This window comes from Wasmannia auropunctata, unplaced genomic scaffold, assembly GCF_000956235.1.
Source record: "Wasmannia auropunctata unplaced genomic scaffold, wasmannia.A_1.0 LD335969.1, whole genome shotgun sequence".
Taxonomy (NCBI): domain Eukaryota; kingdom Metazoa; phylum Arthropoda; class Insecta; order Hymenoptera; family Formicidae; genus Wasmannia; species Wasmannia auropunctata.
Window position 1 is genome coordinate 110,365 of NW_012026921.1, and position 22,840 is coordinate 133,204.

The 22,840-nt window shown below is 34.0% G+C and overlaps 1 protein-coding gene across 1 annotated transcript in view; it reads right to left on the bottom strand.

Annotated features, from left to right (window-relative positions):
• LOC105454945 (protein expanded) overlaps window positions 1-22,840 on the bottom strand; it is a 54,981-nt gene that overhangs the window by 31,090 nt on the left and 1,051 nt on the right. The window lies entirely within an intron of this gene.

The window sequence follows — 22,840 nt, forward strand, 5'->3', positions numbered from 1 at the left end:
TGCTCTTCCGATCTGAGTTTTATGCCTGTTGTCTTATGACAGTTGCATTACATGATTGATATATCACATAATTACATACATTTAAAATTCCATTTATATAAAAATTAATAATTAGTTAGAGCAAACCTTTTTTTACGTTTTTGCAAAACTTGAACTCCATCCACCATATAATTTTTTTGTATACAAGCAAGAAAGTGATGAAAGTATGCCTATTTGACATTTTAAATACTAACAAGGTTATATTGCTGCTTACTTCGTCTTGACATGTATGTGTGTTGGAATACTTGGAATACATGCGTTCAATACAACGACAAAGACACATCTATAGGCATACTACCCTTGCCACCTACCCCCGCAAGTGATCTAACGAACCTCCTTAAGAGAAAATGTTTTCGGCCGTGACAAAACAAGCACAAGTACATATCTTAGCGTTTAAATTTACATCGTCGAGTTTAAGGATAGATTGAGTGAGCAGTTAATAATTTAATGCAATCTTACAATTAATTTACAATCTTACTGGTAGAATTATTAAATCGAGTAACACAATTAGGTATACATATATATAAAGAATTTTTCTGAGTGATTTTTCATCAATATTATAGATGTTTCTCATCTTGTAAGCTAAGTTCATGTGGCACATCGTTTAGAAACGATTAAATGCAACACGAATGCGGCTTATAACTATACGCCACTGCTGCAAAAGTAAATTTCGCGTAAATCGAATAATCTTCGCGCAAAAATCCCTATTTCACGCAAACGCGTGCAATTCGCGCTGAATTGCGCGATGTGCATCTGCATGTTGAACGGAAAATCGCTAATCCGGTCTAGTCGGGAGAAATAAAAAAAAATTACCGCGAGAAGTATGAGAAGAGCGGAGCGGACTATGTTTTCTTAATTACACGGCGAGCACGTGGCCGTGATAATTGGGCAAACGTTCATTATGCGGTGAATGCCGATCTACCCTGTGGATGCACTTTGCTCGACGTAGAAATCCCGGCGAGCCAGCCATCCGGAAGTGACGAAAGCAGACGGTCAACCGAGTCCATCATTCGCAGAATAATCCATACGGGATTTCCGTGCCCGCTATTGTATCATCTAGCCGGGCCGTACATAATCCTACGCGTACGACCTGCTTCCTCAATTCCCGAGAAATTCCGTCTAATACTCGGCCGCGGCAATAAGCTTATAAATCTTATAATAGATGAAATCTATAAAATAATAGCCCGAACCGAATTTCCAATCTTGATGATAATGATTTTATTGAAATGAATTGGTGAATCTTATATATGTATATGTATTTATGAAAACCTGTTAACAAATTTAAAATTTTTGGATGGCTAATATTCGTTTTTTATATAAGATAAATCGGCCAAGGACGAGCGAAAGTAAAATTAACATGGAATCATCAAAAACTCAAGTTAATAAATAGAGTTTAATGTCGAGTCATTTTTTATTTACATTTTACTTATTGACTTTTTATATCTTCAACTGAAGAAGACTCTGTGAGTCAAAACATATTGATTTTTAAATTCTCGACATTAAACTATTTATTTCTTAACTTGAGTTTTTGGTGATTCCATGTTACTTTTTTTAACTTTGCTTGTCTTTGGCCAATTTATCTTATATATTTTTGTATTAAAGCACGAGCTAGACATTTTAATTAATTCGTTTCTTTAGTTAACTAATTGTGTTTTCTTTAATCATTTGACTACAATACTTAAGCTTATAAATAATAAGTACAATTATCAGTTTTTAAATGCAGCACATACGATTTGAATGAAAAATTTATTTATATAATCAATTTTATTCCAATTATAAAAATAAATAAATTTTATGTAAGTCGAGTAATCTTCAAAAAATCTTTATTTCACCAATTTCTACTTACTATAGTTATTAGTTAAGAAAATAGTGAGAACAAATTGTAAATTAGAATTTACGAGTTATACCGCCAGAAATTGACAATATACGCGACGACTTCCGAGAATGCAAGCTTCAATTGCATTTGCAATTTGCGATCGTGACTTTCGCTCTCCTCGCCGAGCGTTCTACGCATTGCGGATTTATCTCGCTAATTTTCCGCGCACGTATGGAAACTTAATAGGTTCCGTCGAGCCGGCGCGCGGCGCGTTCGAGCTTGCATTTCGGCGGGCTGATTATCTTTCAGATTAACGAGTTTTTCGAGGTCAGCGTAATTGCAACGGATGATGCGACTCACGTATGTGCTCGCCGAAACGAGCAAGAATGACGGTGAGGCGGTTCCTTAACGAAGGACAGGCTTTTTGCGGGCAATCGGTCCCGCCTTTTCTTCTCGCTTTGACGCTCTGCCGCCATTCTTTTCGCCATTCTTCACGCTTAATTTCATCCGAAGTTAAGCTGTTCCCGAAATAATGAACGGAAGTGATGCGACAGCGCATTAATGTAGAAGCGAGTAAAGTAATTTGCAATTCACTTAATCTCGTTCGACTTAAAAGTTCAGCTGTTCGTTACATTCAGTTGAATGACATGAAGAAATAATAAGATAAATACGCTCGGATACGTTCGGGATGTGCAAAATACAAGTATAGTTGTAAATGTTGTAATAAACGGTGCAATGAGGCTAGTGCAGATTAGTATGCAGTTCGACACATACTATTGAAATGTCGCAAGCAATTTTGATTAAGTATCAAGTCGGACCGGTCGACAGGAACGCATCGATCGCACTCGATTGAATACAGCATCTCGAATGCATCGCGGCATGCGGTAGAATGAAAAGTTGCCGGTGCCTGAGAAAAAATGGTTGCATCTTATGCGCGTCCAAGCCGTGGAAGCCATCCGTTAATGTCCGATCGTGACAATAGCGCTGCCGCTTTTGCATGACCGAACGATCTCCCGTGTTGCCCGATAAATATTTACCCGATTTCGGACTGCTAGTTTTTATCGGATAATCGCGTCTCGTTCGTCTCTTCTCTCGATTCAGTGAGCTGCGCAAAAAAAGGACACTGTTCGTTCCACCATACTCTTGTGATCGGCAATCTGGTTTGATTTATACATTCCTGATCGGGCTTCTGTTGAGGACAAAGGAAGGGTAAGATGACTTTAAAGTTTGTTTAGATTTTTTCTAATTTCTGTGATGAAGTAAAAATAATGATCTTTCTTCAGTTTCACTAAAGCTTCACCTCGCTTATTATCTGTAAAAATTAGAAACTATTAGATAGATAAGAACTTTATTTTTAATATAGGTACGTATATTTTTTAAGGATGTCAATTTTGTCATCTATCTCTATATGCGAGTAAAATGACTTTAAAAGACAAAAGTTAAGTTAAAAATGTACTCTTTTTACAAATAAAATTATTTTATTGTAATGAACTCATATTATTTTAGTATTGTAATATTTTCATGTAATAAAAGAAAAATAGAAAAACAAAAAATCACTAAATTGCATATAGTAAGATTTGTTTATGTGGGTAACCAAATATTAAAGAAGTAATTAATTTGACATAGTCACGTTTACAATATAATTAATTATAACCAGCATATACGAATACCTATATAATTTTATTCACATGACATCTTACCCCGCAATCATTGTGTTTATTTAATTACTTAATAAAAATGTTGCAAAGCAAAAAATAAAAAAATATTGGTATATTATTTTATACGTTTTTAGTTATACTATACTGTCATTTTATAAACAAAGCATTTATTATATTTATGTTGTTCCTTATAAACAAATAAAAAAAACTACATATGAGTCCATTTAAATATATATTTCTCATTACATTATTTACTTGTGCAGCCAAAGATGAAACTACTGACAGAGATTATGTATCATTATCTAAAGCCTTTAATGAATTACATATCGATTCGTCGACTGTTATTAGTTTATGTTGGAAATATTAGCAATTCATCATCTTATCCGCTTTGTCATTTTATCAGCCTTTCACTTATCTATCATTTGTTCAACTTTTAGATAATTTTTAATAATTTAGAGATAAGATAAATAAAAAAGGATTTTTGAAATTTTAAAAACAATCAAAAGAAACGATTCTTATTAGTCCGTGTTTTTCTTCTTGTTATCTTCTTTTTTAATTTAAAAGATACTTTTTCTTTCTTTCTGTATCTATTAATATAAGTCTTATATTGTAACGCATGAAATAAATAAAATATTTTAACGAATTAAGATTTTAATACACTAAATAAATAAAAATATATACTTTTAACTTTATATTAAAAGTATACATACTTGGTTAATTTTTAATATGTGTGTGTTCTTACATAATTAAAAACTTTTATTGCTAATTACAGAGAAATTTAATATTATCTTTAAGAGAAAATTTACAGAAAACTTGGAAGATTACTCTTCAAAGCTTTCTTTGTTAAAGGAAAATCGACGTTAGATTAAAGTAATACGTAAACATACAGTTCTGCATTAATCTATTTCTTATCCATAAGTTGAAATATTTATATTGTTCTTTTGTAAAATATAATATCATCTGGATAAATTTTTTTCAGGCCTTAATCCGCATTATATTAAATTAATTTAAAAATTGATTTAGTGTAATTGATTTTCTCGATCTTGTTTTAAGAAATCTTTCATTTATTTCGACTAAACTACAAGAGTAACAAAGAAACGCAATAAAAATACAAAAATTGTAAGATATAATAAGTAGAGTAAAAAATGCTTCTTCTCTATATTTTGAGGTAGTAAATTTATCAGTAATATTGTCATAAATTAAGATAAATTTGATATGAAAAATGAAAGATTTAGCTTAATTAAGGAAAAAAAATTTTCTAAAATTTATTGCCTTTAGATTGCCGATATAATCTCAACCCAAGCTTTAATATTGCACTGTATATAAAAATGTAGATAGTTCAATATTCTTATACTCATTTCTTTTTATTATATCGATTATGGGAACATAATAATCCGGAAATTGATTTTATTTTTAAATATCACTCAACATTGCACTTCTATAAAAAAAAGGATTATTATTTAATTACATTTCTATTATTCGGTTATTGATTTCTAATATCGAAATATTGTTGGAATTTAATCTGAATAGCAACATAAATAACACAGTTTGAAGACAAATCTCGAAAGTCTCGAAACGTTTGAATGAACAGATAGACAAATGTTCGACTTTTGAAATGATTTTAAGATCAAACGCAGCCTGTCTCTTTATATTTCGCAAATTAATTTGTAATGTTACTGTTATGCAAATACTTCCCACGATCTCAGTCACGTGTTCACGAAATACGAGGAGGTAAAGCGAGGTGGACGAGGTCTCGAATTAGCGCGATCACTCCTGATTTCTGGGCGCCATTAAATTCCCTTCTCCTCCGACGTCGCCACCGGTCGAAAATTAATTTCTACCGTGACCGGATTCACAAATCCCCCGAGTCCATCTTGGATCCCTCCTTCATTCAGTCCCCTCGAAACTTCTCCGCATATTCTCCAAGGGGTTACATGACTAATTACGCGAATACTCGGACCTGCTTAATTTCCGATCGATACGCGAAACGATCAGAATTTTGCGATCTGCCGCGCGAAGCATTTCGTTAATTTCATATTAATCTAGAGCTTACGGTTTGATAGAGTTTATTACTTATAACCGTAGGATCGATATTAGTTGTTCTCTAAAGGAAGGAAAATGTATGTGAATATAATATACGTTGCAATATATTACTAATATATTACATAATATATAAGGTAAAGGCATTTGTTTCGAATAATTTATTATATTTAAATAATTGTTTTTTGTTGAATTTCGCATATTCACAAGATCCTTTCACATTTTTTGTTAACTTTAACAAATGTCAATTGTTTCTTGTTTATTAGTAATAATGCTGCACGTATTGTTAATATCATTTAATAATAAAACATGAGATGTCAATTTAGGTATATTTTTAAAAATTTTAAATTTAATGTAGACTGTAAAGATTGCCTTAGGTATAGCTTTTATAGGAATTTAATAAATAACTCAGATTTTATAAAAAGAATCAAATCATGCAGCAATTAAAATTAAATATGTTTCACATTCTGAATCATAACTAAACCTAGAAAAGTTAATTGTAAACAATTTTTATTATTTCATTAAAATTAAGAACAAAAAATTACAAAAATAGAAATGAGGGAAAAAGTTGTTTGTTTCAGCAAAAAGTATAATATCTTGTATTCTGTATGTGGAAATTTAGGGACACTGTGTTTGTGTGTATATTTATATATATTTAAAAATCTGTTACTATATTATAATACTTAATGTTATTATAAAATTTGAAATCTAAAACATTACAAATATTTCATACATAAATATTTTATACATTTAAAAATCTGTTATTATATTATAATACTTAATGTTATTATAAAATTTGAAATCTAAAACATTACAAATATCTCAACGAATTGAAATATTATCATGGCAAGCCATTTCCATTTTAGCAATTTAATTTCAGCTAATTAACTGAAATAGAATTTCTCGATAATGACTTGCATCATTTCATGACTTACGACAATTTTTGCGTTAGCGTAATCAATCGAGAGAAACGATGCACCTCGACAATTCCCGCGATACAATCGAGTCGCGCGAACGAAGCGGAATCGAGCGCGCGATCTTCCCATTGATGATGGTGCCCGACTAGCGGCCAATTCTGCGGAAAACTTCGCAATCTGACCACACGTCAAATGCATTTGCGAAATGATTTATTCACCGTTTCTCCCGGCACGCGAATCTTAAGTTGTGAAACGAACGGCGGATTCATCCTTCGTTGATGGATCAGATTGATCCGCGGGTAGCTGGGATAAGTTCTAGGATATATATGCGGATGATCGATCGAGTGAACGAATCGTGCATTACATCCTGATTATATACCCCGAACAAATATGGTTGCGCTTTTAACTTTGATGAAAACGTAATAGTTAGACTCGATTTTCCCGATGCTTTTTTATAAGCAACTAGCGTGCTTCTAATGAATTAGAAAACTAGCGTCTAAAAAAAATATAATTCTATAAAAAGCTTTTTCTTCTTTAGCCATTACTTTTCTGAAAGAAATAATTTGTAAAATTATATTTTTTTAAACTAGAAGAATTTTTAAAAACGCCAAATGTGGTCCGAAACGGATCTTGCTGATTAATAATAATATTTTTGTGTGAATCTTTCAATTTCCAGTTCAGGGAAACTACACACCGAAGATTTGTCGGACCTGAACTGGAAATTGTAAGATACACACAAAAATATTATTATTATCATTGAGCACCAAGATTCGCTTCAGATCACTTTTAGCGTTTTTAAAAATTTTTCTTGTTTGAAATTTCGTAATTTTAATTAGGTTTTATATTAATATTTGTTTATACGTCGCCTGAAAAGATAGCGTATTGCTGGTGTTCCTAAAAATTTTTAAAATTTGAACTTTCGTGGTTTCAATTAGATTTTGTATTAATGTTTCTATATTTTAGTTGCTGTATTTCTAATTTGCTGTAAAAAGCTGATTGTTGGATAAAAAATCGTGTAAATCAGTATTATTGATACAATGACGTTTAAATGTTTGTTAAATTTCAAATGCGTTGCAGTTATAAAACACGTATTATATTAACGTATAATAATATTATAATAGCGGTATGCATAATAACTAGAAGAGCGTTTAAACGCACATAATCGGTGATGTGATACGACCGCGTGACACCAATTTTCTCACGTGCATTAGCTTCGACAGAGGTTGTCAATTTATATGATATTGTTATTGATTAAAATAATCTTTCATAATAATGGCAATTAATTAAATAATCCCATTGTTTACCACGCTTGCTGTGATCTTATTAATTGTGGGAATTTTCGTGTCATTGCACCAATATTCTCACATGCATTAGCTGCGACAGGAGTTGTCAATTTATTATAATGTTATTGATTAAAATAATCTTTCACGATAATGGCAATTAATTAAATAATCTCATTACTTTTACCACATTTGCTGTGATCTTCAATTAGTTGTGAGAATTTTCATTGCACTAATTTTCTCATGTTTATTAGTTTTACAAAATTGTTTGTTTGTATAATATTGTAATTGAATAAAATAATTTTTTATAGTAGTTTATAGCAATTAATTATAAGTAATCTCATTGTTTACACTTATTCTGATCTTATTAATTGTGGGAATTTTCGTATTGTTACATCAATTTTCTCATTATGCATTAGCTTCGATAAGGTTCACATAATATTATTATTGATTCAGATAATTTTTTATATGATAATGGTAATTAATTAATTAATCTTATTGTTTACCACTGTGATTTTACTAATTGTGAAAATTTTCATATTATTACACCAATTTTCTCGCGTGTTTTAGTTTAAACAAAGATTGTAATTCAGATGATTAATTGGTTATAAATAATTATCTTTAAAGATAATATTAATTATTATAAAAGATAATTATTTATAACCGATTAATCATCTGAATTACAATCTTTGTTTAAACTAAAACACGTGAGAAAATTGGTGTAATAATATAAAAATTTTCATAGCAATTAATTAAATACTCTTATTATTTACCACGCACACACATGAGTTTTATTAATTGATAAATTCTCGTGCCATTGCTGTTTATGACATTGACACTTTGAACACGAAATTTTGAAGATGTGATAATTAAAACGGACAAAAAATCAAATATCAAACATATGAGTTTAAGATTTTCGGTATTTTTAGATGTTTGAAAGTACGAGAAATAATAATTCTCACGAGTTTTTGCATTACATTCCTTGACGCTACGCCGGACTCTTCAATCCGAGACATTGCGTCCATCGAGGTAGTTTCAATGGAAATGGCGTAGCGGCGAACGTATGTCTCCCCCGGGTGGATTCGCGCAGTCACGATCCACGGAGTTACATTTCGAGAAACTGGCGCGGACGTGGCCGCGATTCCTGGCGCGGAGGAGTAGCACTTACAATGGGAATTGTACGCGAAATAAGGAGGGATCGGATAGGAAGACAAGGCCAGGTATAGCCTGGCAAGCATAGATGCCCATAACAGACCATCAAAGCCAGAAGCACGACCGGTTGTTCGGTAAAGGCTGCAGAACTTCCTTCTGTTTGGGGGCCGCCGATGAGGCTGTCCACGTCGACAGCTGATGATCCTGCGCGTGGCGCGCGTAATTGCGCCACATCTGTTGGCAATACGAAAAGAAGAGAATCTGAAGAGGTAAAATGTTTAGCTGATCCAATATGCCGAGCATAACACGATTCTAATCGGCACAGTTATAATAACAATCAATTGAACAATCAATTTCAAGATGAAATAAAAAGATGTCGAAATGAAAATTTATATTTAGCTTGTGCTAAACTTAAAGAGACAGAGATATTTATTAATATTTTAGTTTAGAAGGATAAAACAGATCTATAAAAATATACGCTTATCACACAGTCGTTTTACGAAAGATAGATTTAATGAGTCTTTACCCTAATATGTTTACCCGATTTAACCCATAAAGAACACCTCAGTGCGAATTTGCACCCACAAAATTTTCAACTGATGGGCATTTAAGAACAGATGAATTTGGCGGTCTTCCCTCACTAAGTGAATTATGTTTATACTGTATTGTTTGAAGTAGAAAGGTCCTGAGGATTATTTGCGCCTTAGCCTGCATTGCTTGAGATACATTGAAAGTTTGTTTGGATGCGAAAAAACTCAAACTTTTTTTTACTATAAAAAAAAATTCATTTATATTTTATTCAATTAAAACTATTTTTTTTACTTAAAATACAACATTTCATTAACAAAATTCAATAAAGGTTTGTTATTTTATTAAAAACTAAAAAAATGGCAGTTATTTATTGAAAAAGCTTTTTTTCTAGTTTTTCCAGAAATGGTTTTCCAGAAATTTTGTTTAACGCGCAGTTTTGAAAACAATTACGTTCTTTTTTCAAAAATTTAATATTACCAATCCATAGGTCAGAAAATTTTACATTGGAAATACACGTTTTGCTTTAATTTTGCTTTTTACTTTCAGAAGATGTAAAACTTTAAAAACGCTTAGTGCGAATTCGCACTCAGGTGTTCTTTACGTATGTTCAAAAGAGACGCAGCCTTTACGGGTTAAGGTCAAACGCGCGCCGAATTCAGGATATATGTTAAGAGGTTGAGATGATAATACCTATTCACGTATGAGGGTAGAAAAGTTTGGCGCCATTTCATATAAATTCTACTCCTCCTGCGAGTACTCGCGATCGCCGCGTGAAGTTTCGATAAAATCAAGCAATACGACCTGGACCGGCAGCGAAGTTAGGTAAGGGCTGACTTCTCCATGCGCTTTTCCATTTCGGCATATAAGCGCATCATAAATTTGGCGTCGGCCAGCAGCCGCTGGCGGTTGTTTTATGCTCTCCGAGCAGGAACTTGGCCGGATAATTCTGCAATGCGGTTGAAAGCGCCATCCCGCCTTGCCCGCCCGCCACGTCCTTTCCGGTCCAGCTTCTTCTCTACTGCTCTTTTTACGCACGTCCTGACGCCGAGCACGACCGGGAATTACGCGCTCACGTCGGAACGCATCATTGCGTCCCGGCATGGTAAAATCTTAAGGTTGAAACACAGCTAAAGGAAATGCCGCGCGGTAAACTTCTTCTAAACTTCGCAGCAAGTTGAAGGATTTGTAAGCTTTACGTTGCCATATATTTATCGCACCTATATTCTTAAATTATTACGATTCTTCTATCACTTGTAAATAAATTTTAAAAAATCGTCACGTAGCACTAATTATTTTAACTACGTTGAATATTAGACAACTTTTTATTTAACTTTATATTTTTTAAATTATTTATATTTTTGTAAACTTTTTTGTTTATTTTTTTGTTATATATATATGTATATATGTATATTTGTTACACGGTAATGTCTGGCGCCAAGTTCAACCGCAACTAGGCCATATAAGCTGAATTTGTGTGAACCGCTGGGATAAGTGGAGCTCATACTTTTATATCTTACAATTAGCAACGAGACTGAACCGTCTGACTTCTATAACTATAGTCTCAATTGTTCTCTTTATTGTGGGATTTAAATTATGTCAGAAAAGTGTTTTTGGTTTTCTTATCCGTGCTCTGAACGAAAATATCTTAATGTGAGGTTAAATTTAAAAAAATGTTCACGTTTTCGGACAAATGTTCGTAACTTTATATCGGGCAACATTAGCCTCAATCTACAATAGAATAAGCCTTAAGTTGTAAAAAATTGGCCAATCACAGTCAAATGTGAAGAGACTAATCAACTACGATTGAACAATTTTTTACAGCTTAAAGCTTAATACATTTATTGTAGATCAAAGCTTTACTATTTTTTATATCGGGCAACATTAGCCTCAATCTACAATAGAATAAGCCTTAAGTTGTAAAAAATTGGCCAATCACAGTCAAATGTGAAGAGACTAATCAACTACGATTGAACAATTTTTTACAGCTTAAAGCTTAATACATTTATTGTAGATCAAAGCTTTAGCATTAACATAGACTTCTTCAAATAAAAAGTTAAGACATCAGGGACTGTTTTTTTATTGGTTCGCCATATACATATTATATGTATATAACAAATAAGACGCAAGAAAAACAGAGAAGAAACGAGTTTAACCCTCTATACCCCTAACACCCTTGGATACCCGATTATATGGAACACTCCAGCATAATGATCACTAATCCAGAAAAATACGAGTTTCATTCATTTTTCTAATGGTGTAAATGCGAACTTTAGCGATCATAATGACCGATATTTCGGGCAGAGGATTAAGTAAAATAGCATTTTGGACATATTTCGCTTTTCCACTTTATCTGATTCTATTTCATTCTGTCTTATGACATATCCCATATTAATGGCCGATTCTAACTTTTATTCGAGAAACTTCACGCTAAGAGTGCTCGCAGCGCCCGCTTTTTGACAGCTTTCTTTAATTTCGACAAATAATTTAACAAGTCTTTGAAATCATAAAGATTAATTTATTAAAAATATATTGTGATACAAGTTTGCATATATTTCTTGTCTTAAAAAAGAATATATCCGGTAAAATAAATAAATAAAATTTTATACACATGACGTTGTTTTAAAATAAACAATTTAAAAATTTTCGTAATGCATCACTGCAGTATTGCATATCTTACTGATTCAAACGGATTCACCTAAATAACGATTATACCTTGTGAAGTATAATTTTGCAATTTACATCATAATTGATAAATTTATTAAAATGTTTCCACACCCGATTGTGTGATCTACTTCGTTGAGCCACACTTATATCCGCATGTGCAATCGCGATACATATTTATGATACTAGATACGACATACCGACTCTATCAAAGAAAATACAAAAAAAACCTGTTTGAAAGATCAATGAGAAATATGTCACTCGATCTTCAATAAAATGTAAATATGAATGTATTGTTTAAATTTTTCTAACAGTTAAGTCATATAATTCCGTTTTTACTTATAACGATTCTCGTAAAGATATTAAGAGTAACATTCCATTTTGCTTTTGACCAGCTAAAACATAAAACTTATCAATAAAGGTTAATGTAAGCTTATATACGTGTACTTTGAAGTCGTTTTTTTTTTACATTTTGTCCGTATAATTATTGCATTGATTATAAAAATTATTGTAATTAATAGTCTAAAATTTTTAATTTGTATTGAAAATGTGGATTCAAAAGATATGTAAAAATTATTATTATTATATTATTTCACATATCAAATTTTGTTGTGATATTTAGACACAAGTACAATAATTATACATATTTGATTTTACTAACAATTACAATTTGATATTAATTTTTTATATAAGATCTTTTATGGAGAGGAGGAGGGAGAACGTGTCTACTTTGACACCGTTTTTGTCTTAAAAAAAATGTATGATTTGTACTTACACATTTTTACGTGTCACGTACGTGTAATTGATGTATAGATAGCATCAGATATTGAAGATACATTACTCGAGGATGTACAATACATTGCCAAGAAATCTAATTGTGTTCAGGATTAGATTCGACGTGTCTATTTTTAGTATGTGGTCTTACGGGAAACGAACGGAATTAAGTCGAGTATCATCCATCAGCGCGATTCTCTCACTCGAGACCCTTTCGAGCCCGAAGTCCCGTGGCGATCCTCGCGATCGAGCGCCGATATCCCGCCCGCGCGGGCCCCGGAATTGTCCTAATTCGCGAGATTCCGGGTAACAATGGTATAACCGCGACACGCGGAGTTAACTTGAAGGTTAATTACACCGAGATTCGAGCGCAGCCGGTGCCCCGAAGAATTTCCGGGTCCGGCGGAACGAAGAGGGCAAAGTGTTAATTTATGCGTTAGTCTCGTGCCTGGCATGCACAACCGGGCGGGCGAGCGTGCGGGGTAAAGGGGAGAGAGAGGCAGGATTTGCGGGGGCGCGCGAAACGAGGGCACCCCGTGAAAGCAACCGCGGTAAAGGGGGGGGGGGAGCCGGGGCGAAGAGGGGAGAGCGGTGGTAATTCAGTGCGGTAAACTCGCAGCATACGGCATACAATATGCAGGTGAGAACGGGTCTCTTCCACCTGCCACCGCTTTTCCGTGTATTTCAACCCCTCTTTAGCCTCCTCTCTCTCTCTCTCTCTCTCTCTTTCTCTTTCGCTCGCCCATTCTCTCGCTGCCGACGTCGTCCACTCCACTGCCCTTAATCATTGTGATCGCATTACACTGATGAATCCCGAATATCCCGTGCTGTCCCCGAGCACGTTGAATGCAACTCCGTAAATTGCATTTCCTAAAAACGTCGCGATGGCGATCCCGCGGGAGAGAGAGCAATAGGTTTTTTTTAAATTTTTTTCACAAAGTTTCGTACATTAGTTCCGAAAACCTCGAATTTTACACTCCTGTCATTCTGATATCTCTTTTCAAAAAATCGGCCGTAATTTCCCAAGCGTTTTGCGCATGAACGACGTTATCGCGATACGAATCTCCGACCGTGTTGCAAGCTGTGACGAGTATATATATATATATATATATATATATATATATATGTACGTGCACGTGCATTAAAGTGTGTTTCCCCGAGAGATTTAAAAATAAAAAAAAACACTGGCTGTCATATAAATAATGACGCATTTGGAAAACTATATAGTAATGCTCGAAATTCCGATACGCGCATTTATTCGGGAAAAAATGGGAGAATTCTCGTTTTTTTTTTTCTACAAAGCGAGTGCCATATAAAGCTTCAAATAACGCTCCCGTTCTTCGGCTATCTCTCCTCAAAAATCGGCCATAATTCGCGCGCGAGCGCTCTTTTGGTGGCAACGACCTTATTCGTCGTACTAAATTTCTCGGTCGCATTGCGAGCCGTGTGTGACGAGTGTCCTCCCCCCTTCCCCCGCCCGCGTGCATGTGCACACGAAGGCGTGCAAATGCGACAGGATGCTACGTATGTACGTGCGGCACGTATGCGACCCGCCACGCCATAATTACGACGCCGTAGTTCCGTAATGGGATTTTCGATGGTTTCAACGCGAATTCCGGCACGTCGCGGCGAAGGAGAGCGATAGCAACGATATGACTCTTGCCATTGGCCGCAAGAGCGATTGCAAATACGCGATTAGTCAATTAACGCAAGCCCATTGCGCGCTGCATGTTTGTCTTTGCATTCCCGCGCGCGGGAATTATTATCTCGGGTAAATTGGAGAAGCACGTGAACTGGACTAAAGTAGATAACCGAAACCGCGTTATGTGCGAAGTAGCCCGACGATGTTTAAGTACAGTCATTCGATTATCGTGTTTCGTCTGCAGTGGATTCCTTAATCAGTCATAGAGCGATTCAATCGTTAATTAACATAACCTTTTTTACAATGATAATTAAAAGACTCTCTCGAAATCTAGGCTTCAAATTTCAGCTGGAGTGATATCTTTCGCAATAAATTCTTTATAGTGTTATAAGAGCAAGACATATTATTGAATCAATTTGATTCGTGATATTACGACTCCAGCTTCAGTTTAGGTGTTTCAAGATCGATAAATAATCGACGCGCAGTTTGCATGAAATAAAAAATAGGTAGGTATATACAGGATGTCTCGTACTCAATGGTACAACGCTTATGGGCAGGTAGTGTGGTCCAAACTGAACAAAAAGGTCCTCTACCATTTTGCGATCTTCGCAATAGTTATCGAGATACTAATCATTAAAAAAAAAATTCGCCAAGTATATACAAGTGTATCGTACATTAGGTACATCTTATCTAAACCAAAAATATTATTTTAACAAATAATAGTTGTCCAAAAACAAATGTGAGCTCATACAAATTGCCAAGTATTATATTTAATTAGACATAGAGACAAAAATATTTTATTCCAAACCACAAAAATATTTTTTTAATAAATTGTTTAAATTATTCAAAATTATATGCAGCAAAAGTTTAATGCCATTGTCTTTCCAAATAACTTTAAGTTTCGTAAAACAGACTTAAAGTTATTAAAATGATCAATAGAATCATAGTAAAGCAAAAACTTGGCCATTATGTAAAATTTTTTCTTTTTTTAAAATGATTAGTATCTCAATAACTATTGCGAAGATCGCAAATAGGTAGAGGACTTTTTTGTTCAGTTTGGTCCTCACTACCTGCCCACAAGCGCTGTACCATTGAGTACGAGACACCCTGTACATTCACGCAAAATGTTGTTAAGCGTATAATCGCACGCAAATATGTTATCAAGATCTCCGCTCAGGCCGATTAGGCTTATTTCTATTATATAATATATTGTTAATTATGTTTTCACGTATCGATCGATTTATTATTGTTTCCTTATAATGAGATATTTTATGCGAAATATTGTTGTATCTTGAAAGCATCTTTTCAACACTGTTATCTTTGCCACTATAAATTCGCTTGATTAAACTCGCAGTTCTTTTTTTTGTAAATTATCAACCGGATGGCGGTTCTTGTACTGAAATTAATCTCGTCCTTAATTAGCGTTAATATCGAAGTTTGGTGCGCGCGAAACGCGTGCAATCCGCACAAGTGCAGCGCGAACTTCGATAAAACTTCTCATTTATCGCACGATGCTGAAGTTATTGCAACTTTCTCAGGATATGAATAAAGAGTAATGTAGCGTTGCCTTCATCGTGAATACCGTTGCCTTCGTATATGTTCGCGCGGCGTGAAATACGATTTCATATTCGCAAAATGCAATCCCGGAACGCTTTAGAATGCAAAGCGTATATTCGCTGATTGAGAAGAACATTAAGAGAGAAACATTAAGCGTTCTGTTGCTGAAATGTACAAATATTTGCGAGGAAATCATACACAACGGTTATGCATTTGGAAAAAAAGAAAATTAACTGAAGTTGCAGGCAATACAATAGCTTCTATATATCCTGACTAAAAATATATAATGTACAATTTAACAATAAACAGAAATTAATTAACAAATTAATATTAGTGTAATATTAATATTTAATTAATACGAATTGGATAGTGTATCTGTTGTGTATTTAGGACACATTTTTTTTTACTATTTAGGAACATTTTTGTAATATATTTTGTATTTAAAAAGGATAACGTTTTTGATATGTATAATATTACAAATTATATATGTACTATATATTACAAATTTTTATTTAATATTCTTCTATTTGAAACAAAATTTTTAAAAATATAAATATACATATGTATATAATATAAAAAAATGTAGGTATTTTACAGTGTAGAATTTACATTAAAATCTGTAATTTGTATGAAATTTGCGAGAGAAGAAAAGACTAACTATATAATATATGAATAGTCAGGTTTTAGCTTAATCGACTAATCAACCACATTCAATTAAATGATTCAAAAGGCATTCAAATTATCGCTGATATTTTTTGCACTACGTCATCAGGTGAAATGCAACTGCGCCGTTGCTCTATTTCGCAAAACCCGGTAACCGTGACCGAGATTGAGGGGCAGATTGCGCGAATTAATTGTCGACCATTCGAGCGTAATTAGCGCTAATTGCAAACTTTTCCCGTATGTGCGCGCGCTCAACGCTCACAATCGGAGAATGCAGTTGCAACTGCGAGTTTCCAGCACGAAACTTCGAAGCTCGCCGACTTTGCCTGGCGTAACTTTCCGAGGGAAGTGAAGAAAAAGAAAGTAAAGGAGCGAGTAAAAGTGGTTCGCGGGTGGGAATAGTGGAGAGAAAAGAGGGAGACAATCTCTCGTTGCGACGAGAGAAGACGGAGGAGGTAGAAATAAAAGTAAATACGATTTTCGTTAGCTTCTTGACGCAGTAATTATGTACGCGCCGATATTTTTCATCATTGGGAGATCTCTTATAAGAGAGCGGAGGCGCATGAAAACGAAGACTTAATAAATATTTAGCGTTAACTGACTTTGCACGGACTTTACGGAATGTCATTTCTCGATCAAGTTTTATAGTGCTCACTTTATATCTTGCATTTTCCCTAAAACATTATTAATATTTTCTTATTTCTTTCTTTGACAATTTACATCAGAAAAAGTATTTTTATTATATCGAGATATACACTTCCACATTGGAATGTTGAAATTATATATATCAGCGAAAAGGCTACAAATGGAATGAAATCAGTTTTGATGAAGGATATGCGAAGCGAAGAACATAAGGGAGGGGGGAGGGCAAATAGTGACGGATTTTTTCTTCTCTCTCTTACAAGCTAATTTCAAGTTTACAAGATATGATTTTTCACTAAAAGAGTACTTTCCACTTTCAAATATACAAAAAACTTAATTAGAGTTTCCATAAGTATTTAGAGTTTCCATAAGTAATTAGAGTTTCCATAAGGGCTAGATTTTCATAAAAACTGAAACCTACGTTTGTCACTATTTTGCCCCACCCTATGGGTAAATAGTGACACCCTATATGGGATAATTACAAACAAAATACATAATTCTTAACTCCTAATCGATCTTTCTTTTAACATTTTGATTAGACAAGATAATTTATATTAATTTCTATACTCTGCCATATGTAAATTTTTATTTATTGATAAATAATAGTAGTAACAATAACTAAATAAATTACCAGCTCGTATTGTAAACAACATAGTCAGGATAAGAGGCCAAAGACGAACGAAATATAGGTGTCAGTTAATATTTAAATATAACTATGTGATTTTACATACTCTAGCTTCAATGAACTGCGAGCCGTTATTATCGGATTCAATTCAACATTTGATTGAACAGAACCGTATCATCACGCCGTTAAATAATTTAATGAGTACTGATGCTTACTAATTGCATTTTTTAATAAATCTCCTCCCCTTTCTCCCTTCGTTGTGACTCCAAATAAACTTGCATCTATAGGATCTATTCCCCCGAATCTGCAGAGAATTTATTGCGAAAAAATATCACCTCACGTTCTCAGCCAGAAATCGAACCCGGATCTCCATGTTTCCTGTCTTGGCTGAGAACATAAGGTGATATTTTTTCACAATAAATTCTCTGCAGATTCGGGGGAATAGATCCTATAGATGCAAGTTTATTTGGAGTCACAACGAAGGGGGAAAAAGGGGTGATTTATTAAAAAATGCAATTAGTAAGCATCAGTACTCATTAAATTATTTAACGGCGTGATGATACGGTTCTGTTCAATCAAATGCTGAATTGAATCCGATAATAACAGCTCGCAGTTCATTGAAACTATAAGAATATGTAAAATCACATAGTTATATTTAAATATTAACTGACACCTATATTTCGCTCGTCTTTGGCCTCTTATCCTGACTATGTTGTTTACAATACAAGCTGGTAATTCATTTAGTTATTGTTACTACTGTTATTTATCAGATTCGTGGGTGTAGATCCTATAGTTGCAAGTTAGCATTTATTTGAGTCACAACGAAGGAGAGAAGGGGGTGATTTATTTAAAGATGCAAGTAAGCATCAGTACTCATTAAATTATTTAACAGCGTGATGATACAATTCTGTTTCAATCAAATGCTGCGTGAATCCGATAGTATAACGGCTCGCAGTTCATTGAAACTATAAGAATATGTAAAATCACATAGTTATATTTAAATATTAACTGGTATCTATATTTCGCTTGTCTTAATTTGGCCTCTTATCCTGACTAGAGTAGTAACAATATTTACTAGTATTTCTTATTAAAAATCATATTTATTTCGATCTTGCCTTGTAACTAATCTCATATTATCCCAAATGAATTAGAAAAATCATATTCAAATATTAAAAAAGCTTTTTGACCTGTCATTATTTACCCAACTAAAAATTGTCATTATTTGACCCAGGAGCTACTTTTTCCTTTAAAACTTTACTGAGAGAAATAAAATTAACATACAAGCATAGGAATTATATCAAAATAGAGGAAAAAGATACCGTATGACATAGAATAGGTTAGATCTCATTCAACGATTCAGCAATTAAGAAAATATAACTTAAAAAAAAGATCCAGGTTTTACCTGATTTCACAAATTTTAAACTTCTCCGCTAGCTATATTTGGTTTTTGATTTTTACTACTTTTTCAAAAGATGATTTAGATGCTTGAGAACTGTCTTTCTATTAACGAGTAGTGGTAAAATAGACGCGGGAAAGAGGAGAAATTAAAGTGTCACTATTTGTCCCCCCTTTCCTTCATGCTTATTTCAAATCATCGAAAAACCGCGTTAAGTAGATGCGCTAGAGTTAGCATACCCGTATACCATATATACACGAGGGCATCTATAAATGTGTAATGCGCGCTCTGTATGACGTGGGGCGTTAAAGCGGGAACTGGCGAGTCGCCTTATGAATTTTAATGAGGTCGCATCGCCACGTGATAGGGGTGTAAGGGTTGTCCCGCGTCGGGCGTCATACCCGCTGTCAAACAACCCTTAACCAAGCTGCCGGTCGCCAGTTTCCATCGTCGCGACTATGATCTTGCACATCGTCGCGAGATGATCTGCGAGAGAGACGCTATACAAGCTGCGCCCTAAAACGGGAACATCGAACGACACTTTAGCGAGTAGTAAATGTTAAAGATAATGCGGTGCGAAGATAACGCGGAAAGTGGTGTTTGTAATTTTGATTGCAAAACCGCGAGAGGCAAGAGAAAACTGACGAAAGAGGATTTTAATTTTTCGCAAACGGATGCAATTAATTACGCAATACGTTTTTTGTACGGAGACAAATTTATTGCCTTTGTGCGGAGCAGATGTTATTGTACTTCTAAAACTCGCACAGGGGTTTTAGGTTCACCGCACAATATTTCATCAGTTTTAAGTGTGAGGAGAACACTCGAAGAAATGAAGAAAGCGAGAGAAAGCTAGGGGAGAGTGGACGAGAGAAAAAAAGAATGGTTCGACTTTTCGGACCTCGCGTCGTTAATCATTCGCGCGAGACTCGATAGGCGTATGCATTATTCAGTAGCTTTTCGATGCCGGCTATGCATAGCTTTTGTCGATGTTCAAGCAGCCGCATTCGTCGGGAAAACCCGTCAGACTCGTGTGGAAAAGTGGGGTGAGTTTGCTCGTGCCCATAGAATGGGTCTCTATGGCGGTTATATCGGCCGCCATATGGGACCCTCGCTATAATTCATTCGCGATAACATTGCCATTTCATCGCGAATCGCTATGAAACTCTCGAAAAACCTGTTTCGTTTTCGTCAAAACATTGCCTCCATAAAAACTTATTTTTATATACATAAAAGGCACACTGAGAAAAAAAAAACTGATTGTACGAACTAAATTTGTGTAGTTGTTTGAACCAATGATTGATTCAACAATTCTTTATAAGTTGCACAAAGAAGAGTATAGGTCATTCATGTCGACCATCAAAATTTTTTAATCAAGAATTAACTAAACCAACTAAATTAAATTATTTTGCTCGAAATATCAGTGGTATTTATTTGTGTTTGCATACTATTTATTTAGTTATTCAAGTAATATATTTGTTCAAATTCCAAGTATTAAACTGACTAAACGATGCTGAAGGGGATAATAAATAGTGTGTATTTTTAATCAAACGGTTGTGTTAAATACGATAAATTTTTGTTGAAACAAAATAGTTTAGTTAAGAAATAGGATTTTGTTTACAATAGTAACAAATTATTTTGTGTCATCGCAGTAACGTTTAATTGAAAATCGGAAAAGTATATTGATCTAAATATTTTGGTAATATGAAACAAATTTTGCATTTTTCAACAAATTTTTTTTCTCAGTGCAGTACATGAAAAGCACTTTATCGTGTGTGTGTGCGTGTATATAAAAGAAATAGTATGTGAAAAATAGTTATATGTATATGCTTATGACGCTTATGTATACTAGAGAAAGTAACGCGTTATTTAATTGTAACGTCGTTACCATTATTTTTTCGTTGTTTTCTTCTGCCTGTAATTTCAGTTATTGCTTTTATCGGTACTCTTTGACCCTAGGTATAACTAATCATTTTTTCCGCCAAGAATCGACAGTGGAAAATTAAACAGTCTGCAATATCTTCGCGAGAATTAATTTTGTTCATTTCATAATATGAACAAATTACGAAAATTGTAATCTCTTCCGGTCCAACGTAACGATGTTAATGAATTTTGACCTTTCCCTATTCGCACCGAATAATACCCGCTAATATTTCAGGACACCGCACGCTTATTGAATTTAAGTCGTGCTTTTCACGCGATTTCCTTTGCAATACTCGCCTACATTTCATATACTAAAATCTATTTCCGCTAATCTCTTTTCCGATTTCTCATACGAACAAGGAAAATGTAATTATACCCAAATTATACGTCTCTTACGTTTTTTTTTAAATTAAAAGCATCGATATATCCTCTCTGAAATCCAACATTTTTTTTATACTTCTTATTAAATACTAAAGAAATAATTATTTAATGACACGCCACGATAAATACGATTTATTTCCTGATGACGCTCCATTTTGTATAAAGTATTCTTTCTATACAGTGTTGCTTCTTATCAATCGAGATACGGTATTGCGACACGATCTAATTGGCTATGTAACGTTTTTGTTTTGACATACTTTCTGTTTATTCTGCGATATTATAACGAACTCGTACTCGAGGATTATGGTTTGCTTCCAAGCAGCACCACTGATCGGTTTAGAACACGAGGAAACGACATCTCGAGTATTTGTCGTCGACATTTCTGCCGTAGGAACTCCTATGTTGCGAGCTGTCGCGATTTCCTTCGCAGAAGCGGCTGACTAATTCGCGTCTGTACCATTTCGTTTCACTATCGATCCTCCGCGCGAATCTCAGTCTCATCCGGCTCGACTGAAATTCGATTTTACGCTTTGCGATGCCCTAACTCAATAATCATTTGAATGTTTAAATAAAATAATCATTGTCATTAAAATAACAAAGGTACTATGTCATTTTAATGACACTGATTATTTTAATATTAATCTACTATTAATCTAATATTGGCTTCAATATTAATTTAATATTGAAGTAATATATAAGGGAAGGCGGGGCAAATAGTGACGGATTTTTTCCTCTCTCTCTTACAAGCTAATTTCAAGTTTACAAGATATGATTTCTCACTAAAAGAGTACTTTCCACTTTCAAATATACAAAAAACTGAATTAGAGTTTTCATAAGTCATGTATATGGGCTAGATTTTCATCAAAACTGAAACTTACATTTTTCACTATTTGCCCCACTCTATGGGGCAAATAGTCACTATGGGTAAATAGTGACACCCTATGGGACAATTACAAAATACATAATTCTTAACTCCTAATCGATCTTTCTTTTGACATTTTGATCAAATAAGGTAATTTATATTCATTTCTATACTCTGGCACATATAAATTTTTATTTATTGATAAATAATAGTAGTAACATTATTTGCTAATATTTCTTATTGAAAATTACATTTAAGATCGGAAGAGCACACGTCTGAACTCC